Below are 8681 nucleotides of genomic sequence, written 5' to 3' on the forward strand. Positions count from 1 at the left end.
GCTGCGGCTTGGGGTCCCAAGGAGGGCCCCGGGCTGGGTATTTAAAAGGGGAAGGAGGGGTGGTGCGGCTTGGGGGGCAAGCGGCGGCGGCGGGGAGGTGGAGTCCGAGCCGAACTCTGCGGCGGTGTCACAGGGAAGGCGGCGGCGCGGGCGGGCCGGTCTGGATCGGCTGGGCTTCGGCCCAGTCGGGCGCGGGGAGTTTTTTTTTTAAATAATTTCGCCGAACTAAAAAAATCTAGAAAAAATAAATAAAAATCTAAAAATACCAAAATAAATTTTCATCATCTAAAGAAAATATTTAGAACGAGATGAACATTTTTTGGTCCTAAAATGCATTTTTGAAAATCGTGCAATTTTTCCTAAATTCAAATAAAATAGAAAAAAAACACTAAAATAAATCTTATTTGATTTTTTTTATTAAATCCTCATTATTTCTTTATTTTGGGAAAGTCATTTTATTCCCTCTCTCATATTTTTATGATCGAAATAATTGAAGATAAAATAAATAAAATCAAATGATCCTATTTTCAAAATTTGAGAAACTCAAATATGAAAATAACAAAATCCCCAACTCTCGCCGTGGGTCCTTGAGTTGCGTAGAATTTCTAGGATCGAGGCAAAATGCAAAAAATATGATATGCAAGATGATCTATTTGTATAACATTCCAAATTGAAAATTTGGGATGTTACACATGATTAGATTACATGATCAAGATTATGCTAGGTAGCATTCCACATCAAAAATTATCCTTTTTATCATTTACCTACTCGAGGACGAGCAGGAATTAAGCTTGGGGATGCTGATACATCTCCATCGTATCTATAATTTTTGATTGTTTCATGCCAATATTCTACAACTTTCATATACTTTTGGCAACTTTTTATACTATATTTGGTACTAACATATTGATCCAGTGCCCAGTGCCAGTTCCTATTTGTTGCATATTTTTTGTTTCTCGGAAAATCCATATCAAACGGAGTCCAAACATGATAAAAACTTACGGAGATTTTTTTGGAATGTATGTGATTTTGGGGAAGTGGAATCAATGCGAGATGATGCCCGATGGGGCCACAAAGCAGGGGCGTGCCCTAGACCCTTGTGGTCAACCCATAAGGCGGTTGGTGCCCTTCTTCGACCGCAAGAAAGCTAATATCCGGATAAAAGTCATGTTAAAATTTCAGCTCAATCGAAGTTAACGGATTTCTGAGAATTTGAGAAACGGTGAAAGGCCAGAATCTGGGAGCGCAGAAACAGAAGGAAACACACACACACACACACACACACACACACACACAGAGAGAGAGAGAGAGAGAGAGATCCAATCTCGGAGGGGCTCTCGCCCCTCCGCCGCCATGGAGGCCAATTTGCCATTGTACTGGGTGTGTTGGGGACACAAGAGATTTCTTGTATTTGATTGCAGGTTTGTTAGAGAGAGACCATCTTCATCCTATGCCTCCCACAGATTGATAAACATTAGGTCATCCACTTGAGGGAAATTTGCTACTGTCCTACAAAACTCTGCGCTTGGAGGCCCAACATGAGTCTACAAGAATAAAGTTGTGTAGTAGACATCATGCACCCGTATTGAACGTCATCGAACGCTCTGGACTTCTTTCTTGTTTCTGGGAGGATCTTAGACGACCACCCATACGAGCATTTGCGTCCATATGGAACATCGTCATTTTCCTTGTTACCTCTAGTTTGTTTGTGCTGGAACTTCCAGGAAGTCATGTGACCACCTAGATGATTGCGGTGGTCGCCTGAAAGGTCGTCTTTTGATTCGTTTCTTCTGAAACTTTTCTTTTTCTTCACTTTTCCTGTGGGATTAGTTCCAACACAATACATAGACATATTTCCACGTATCTAAAGGTTAATACAACATATATGTTTGGTAACGCAGCAATTTCAAAAAAAACTATGATCATGCAAGATCTATCTAGATGATGCATAGCAGCGAGAGGGGAGAGTGTGTCCATGTACCCTCGTAGACCGAAAGCGGAAGCGTTTCAATAACGCGGTTGATGTAGTCGAACGTCTTCGCGATCCAACCGATCCAAGTACCGAACGTACGGCACCTCCGTGTTCAGCACACGTTCAGCTCGATGACGTCACTCGTGCTCTTAATCCAGTTGAGTACGAGGGTGAGTTCCGTCAGCACGACGGCGTGGCGACGGTGATGATGATGCTACCGGCGCATAGCTTTGCCTAAGCTCTACGATGGTATGATCAAGGTGTGTAACTGTGGAGGGGGGCACCGCAAATGGTTGGGAAAGAAACTTCTATGTCCTAGGGTGCCCCCTGCCCCCGTATATAAAGGAGCAAGGGGAGGCCGACTGGCCCTCCTTGGCGCGCCCCCAAGAGGCGAATCCTACTAGGACTCCAAGTCCTAGTAGGTTTCCACCAAGAGGGAGAGAGGGGGAAGGAAGGAAAGAGAGAAGGAGAAGGAAAGGGGGCGCCGCCCCCCCCCTCCTAGTCCAATTCGGACCCAAGGGGGAGGGGGTGTGCGGCCTGCCCTGGCCGCCCCTCTCTCTCTCTCCACTAAGGCCCATCGAGGCCCATTAGTTCCCCCGGGGGGTTTCGATAACCCTCTGGCACTCCGGTTTTATCCGAGACTTCTCCGGAACACTTCCGGTGTCCGAATATAGCCGTCCAATATATCAATCTTTATGTCTCGACCATTTCGAGACTCCTCGTCATGTCCGTGATCTTATCCGGTACTCCAAACAAACTTCGGTCATCAAAAACACATAACTCATAATACATATCATCATCGAACGTTAAGCGTGCGGACCCTACGGGTTCGAGAACTATGTAGACATGACCAAGACTAATCTTCGGTCAATAACCAATAGCGGAACCTGGATGCTCATATTGGTTCCTACATATTCTATGAAGATCTTTATCGGTCCGCATAACAATATACGTTGTTCCCTTTGTCATCGGTATGTTACTTGCCCGAGAGTCGATCGTCGGTATCATCATACCTAGTTCAATCTCATTACCGACAAGTCTCTTTACTCATTCCTTAATACTTCATCTCGCAACTAAATCATAAGTCACAATGCTTGCAAGGCTTATAGTGATGAGTATTATCGAGAGGGCCCAGAGATACCTCTTTGAAACTCAGAGTGACAAATCCTAATCTCGGTCTATGCCAACCCAACAAACACTTTCGGAGACACCTGTAGAGCACCTTTATAATCACCCATTTATGTTGTGACGTTTGGTAGCACACAAAGTGTTCCTCTGGTATTCGGGAGTTGCATAATCTCATAGTCCGAGGAACTTGTATAAGTCATGAAGAAAGCAGTAGCAATGAAACTGTAATGATCATAATGCTAAGCTAACGGATGGATCATGTCCATCACATCATTCTCCTAATGATGTGATCCCATTCATCAAATGACAACACATGTCTATGGTTAGGAAATATAACCATCTTTGATTAACGAGCTAGTCAAGTAGAGGCATACTAGGGACAACATGTTTTGTCTATGTATTCACACATGTACTAAGTTTTCGGTTAATACAATTCTAGCATGAATAATAAACATTTATCATGAAATAAGGAAATAAATAATAACTTTATTATTGCCTCTAGGGCATATTTCCTTCAGTATCCCACTTGCACTAGAGTTAATAATCTAGAATACATGATAATGATTCTAACACTCATGGAGCTTTGGTGTTGATCATGTTTTGCTTGTGGAAGAGGCTTAGTCAACGGGTCTGCAACATTCAGATCCGCATGTATCTTGCAAATCTCTATGTTCCCTTCCGACACTTGATGACGGATGGAATTGAAGCATCTCTTGATATGCTTGGTTCTCTTGTGAAATCTGGATTCCTTTGCTAAGGCAATTGCACCAGTATTGTCACAAAAGATTTTCATTGGACCCGATGCACTAGGTATGACACCTAGATCGGATATGAACTCCTTAATCCAAACTCCTTCATTTGTTGCTTCTGAAGCAGCAATGTACTCCGCTTCACATGTAGATCCCGGCATGATGCTTTGCTTGGAACTGCAACAACTGACAGCTCCTCCATTCAATAAAAATACGTATCCGGTTTGTGACTTAGAGTCATCCGGATCACTGTCAAAGCTTGCATCGACGTAACCGTTTACGACGAGCTCGTTTTCACCTCCATAAATGAGAAACGTATCCTTAGTCCTTTTCAGGTATTTCAGGATGTTCTTGATCGCTGTCCAGTTCTCCACTCCGGGATTACTTTGGTACCTCCCTACTATGCTTATAGCAAGGACACAATAGGTCTAGTACACAGGATTGCATACATGCTAGAACCTATGGCTGAAGCATAGGGAATGACTTTTATTTTCTCTCTATCTTCTACAGTAGTCGGGCTTTGAGTCCGACTCAACTTCACACCTTGTAACACGGGCAAGAACACTTTCTTTGACTGATCCATTTTGAACTTCTTCAAAACTTTATCAAGGTATGTGCTTTGTGAAAGTCCAATTAAGAGTCTTGATCTATCTCTATAGATCTTGATGCCCAATATGTAAGCAGCTTCACCAAGGTCTTTCATGGAAAAACTCTTATCCGGGTATCCCTTTCTGCTATTCAGAAATTCTATATCATTTCCAATCAACAATATGCCATCCATATATAATATTAGAAATGCTACAGAGCTCCCACTCACCTTTTTGTAAATACAGGCCTATCCAAAAGTCTGTATAAAACCATATGCTTTGATCACACTATCAAAGCGTTTATTCCAATTCTGAGAGGCTTGCACCAGTCCATAAATGGATTGTTGGAGCTTGCACACTTTGTTAGCACCCTTTGGATTGACAAAACCTTCTGGTTGCATCATATGCAACTCTTCTTCCAGAAATCCATTCAGGAATGTAGTTTTGACATCCATTTGCAAAATTTCATAATCATAAAATGCGGCAATTGCTAACATGATTCAGACAGACTTAAGCATCGCTACGGGTGAGAAAGTCTCATCATAGTCAACTCCTTGAACTTGTCAAAAACCTTTCACAACAAGTCGAGCTTTGTAGGCAGTAACATTACCGTCAGCGTTGGTCTTCTTCTTGAAGATCCATTTATTTTCTATGGCTTGCTGATCGTCAGGCAAGTCCACCAAAGTCCACACTTCATTCTCATACATGGATCCCATCTCGGATTTCATGGCCTCAAGCCATTTCGCAAAATTTGGGCTCATCATCACTTCCTCATAGTTCATAGGTTCACCATGGTCTAGTAACATGACTTCCAGAACAGGATTACCATACCACTCTGGTGCGGATCTTGCTCTGGAAGACCTACGAGGTTTGGTAGAAACTTGATCTGAAGTTTCATGATCATCATCATTAACTTCCTCAGTAATTGGTGTAGGAATCACTAGAACTAATTTCTGTGATGAACTACTTTCCAATAAGGGAGAAGGTACAATTACCTCATCAAGTTCTACTTTCCTCCCACTCACTTCTTTCGAGAGAAACTCCTTCTCTAGAAAGGGTCCATTTTTAGCAACAAAGATCTTGCCTTCGGATATGTGATAGAAGGTGTACCCAACAGTTTACTTTGGGTATCCTATGAAGACACACTTCTTTGATTTGGGTTCAAGCTTATCAGGTTGAAGCTTTTTCACATAAGCATCGCAGCCCCAAACTTTAAGAAACGACAACTTTGGTTTCTTGCCAAACCACAGTTCATAAGGCGTCATCTCAATGGATTTTGATGGTGCCCTATTTAAAGTGAATGCAGTCGTCTCTAAAGCATAACCCCAAAAAGATAGCGGTAAATCAGTAAGAGACATCATAGATCGCACCATATCTAATAAAGTATGATTATGACGTTCGGACACACCATTTCGCTGTGGTTTTCCAGGTGGCTTTAATTGTGAAACTATCCCATATTGTTTCAAATGAAGACCAAACTTATTCTCCTCCACGATCAGATCATAGAAACTTTATTTTCTTGTTACGATGATTTTCCACTTCACTTTGAAATTCTTTGAACTTTTCAAATGTTTCAGACTTATGCTTCATTAAGTAGATATAACCATATCTGCTCAAATCATCTGTGAAGGTAAGGGAATAACGATACCTGCCACGAGCCTCAACACTCATTGGCCCGCATACATAAGTATGTATTATTTCCAATAAGTCAGTAGATCGTTCCATTGTTCCGGAGAACGGAGTTTTAGTCATCTTGCCCATTAGGCACGGTTCGCAAGCACCAAGTGATTCATAATCAAGTGATTCCAAAAGTCCATCAGCATGGAGTTTCTTCATGTGCTTTACATCGATATGACCCAAATAGCAGTGCCACAAATAAGTTGCACTATCATTATCAACTTTGCATCTTTTGGCTTCAATATTATGAATATGTGTATCATCACTATCGATATTCAACAAAAATAGACCACTCAGCAAGGGTGCATGACCATAAAAGATATTACTCATATAAATAGAACAACCATTATCCTCTGATTTAAATGAATAACCATCTCGCATCAAACAAGATCCAGATATAATGTTCATGCTCAACGTTGGACCAAATAACAATTATTCTGGTCTAAAACTAATCTTGATGGTAGATGTAGAGGTAGCGTGCCAACGGCGATCACATCGACCTTGGAACCATTTCCCATGTGCATCATCACCTCGTCCTTAGTCAATCTTCATTTAATCTGTAGCCCCTGTTTCGAGTTGCAAATATGAGCAACAGAACCAGTATCAAATACCCAGGCGCTACTATGAGCATTAGTAAGGTACACATCAATAACATGTATATTAAATATACCTTTCATCTTGCCATCCTTCTTATCCGCCAAATACTTGGAGCAGATCCACTTCTAGTGACCAGTCCCTTTGCAGTAGAAGCACTTAGTTTCAGGCTTAGGCCCAAACTTGGGTTTCTTCTCTTGAGCAGCAACTTTTTTGCCATTCTTCTTGAAGTTCCCCTTCTTCCCTTTGCCCTTTTTCTTGAAACTAGTGGTCTTGTTGACCATCAACACTAGATGCTCCTTCTTGATTTCTACCTCCGCAGCCTTTAGCATCGCGAAGAGCTCAGGAATAGTCTTGTTCATCCCTTGCATTTATACTTCATCACGAAGCCTTTATAGCTTGATGGCAGTGATTGAAGAACTCTGTCAATGACACTATCATCAGGAAGATTAACTCCCAGCTGAGTCAAGTGGTTATGGTACCCATACATTCTGAGTATGTGTTCACTGGCAGAACTATTCTCCTCCATTTTGTAGCTGTAGAACTTGTCGGAGACTTCATATCTCTCAACTCGGGCATTTGCTTGAAATATTAACTTCAACTCTTGGAACATCTCATATGCTCCATGATGTTCAAAACATCTTTGAAGTCCCGATTCTAAGCCGTAAAGCATGGCGCACTGAACTATCGAGTAGTCATCAGCTTTACTCTACCAGACGTTCTTAATGTCATTAGTAGCATCTGTAGCAGGCCTAGCACCCAGCGGTGCTTCCAGGACGTAATTCTTCTCTGCAGCAATGAGGATAATCCTCAAGTTACGGACCCAGTCCGTGTAGTTGCTGCCAGCATGTTTCAACTTAGCTTTCTCTAGGAACGCATTAAAATTCAAAGGAACGGTAGCACGGGCCATTGATCTACAATAACATAGACATGCAAAATAACTATCAAGACTAAGTTCATGATAAATTAAAGTTCAATTAATCATATTACTTAAGAACTCCCACTTAGATAGACATCCCTCTAGTCATCTAAATGATCACGTAATCCAAATCAACTAAACCATGGCTGATCATCACGTGAGATGGAGTAGTTTTCAACGGTGGACATCACTATGTTGATCATATCTACTATATGATTCACGTTCGACCTTTCGGTCTCGGTGTTCTGAGGCCATATCTGCATATGCTAGGCTCATCAAGTTTAACCCGAATATTCTGCATGTGCAAAACTGGCTTGCACCCGTTGTATGTGAACGTAGAGCTTATCACACCCAATCATCATGTGGTGTCTCGGCACGACAAACTGTAGCAATGGTGCATACTCAGGGAGAACACTTATACCTTGAAATTTAGTAAGGGATCATCTTATAATGCTACCGCCGTACTAAGCAAAATAAGATGCATAAAAGATAAACATCAGATGCAATCAAAATATGTGACATGATATGGCCATCATCATCTTGTGCTCATGATCTCCATCACTGAAGCATCGTCATGATCTCCATCGTCATCAGCGTGACACCTTGATCTCCATCGTAGCATCGTTGTCGTATCGCCAACTATTGTTACTACGACTATCGCTACCGCTTAGTGATAAAGTAAAACAATTACATGGCGATTGCATTGCATACAATAAAGCGACAACCATATGGCTCCTGCCAGTTGCCGATAACTTTATTACAAAACATGATCATCTCATACAACAATTTATATCACATCATGCCTTGACCATATCACATCACAGCAAGCCGTGCAAAAACAAGTTAGACGTCCTCTACTTTGTTGTTGCAAGTTTTACGTGGCTGCTACGGGCTTCTAGCAAGAACCGTTCTTACCTATCCATCAAAACCACAATGATTTTTCGTCAAGTCTGCTATTTTAACCTTCAACAAGGACTGGCCATAGTCAAACTCGATTCAACTAAAGTTGGAGAAACAGACACCCGCCAGCCACCTTTGCGCAAAAGCATGTCAGT

This window comes from Triticum dicoccoides, chromosome 2B (assembly GCF_002162155.2).
Source record: "Triticum dicoccoides isolate Atlit2015 ecotype Zavitan chromosome 2B, WEW_v2.0, whole genome shotgun sequence".
Lineage (NCBI taxonomy): Eukaryota > Viridiplantae > Streptophyta > Magnoliopsida > Poales > Poaceae > Triticum > Triticum dicoccoides.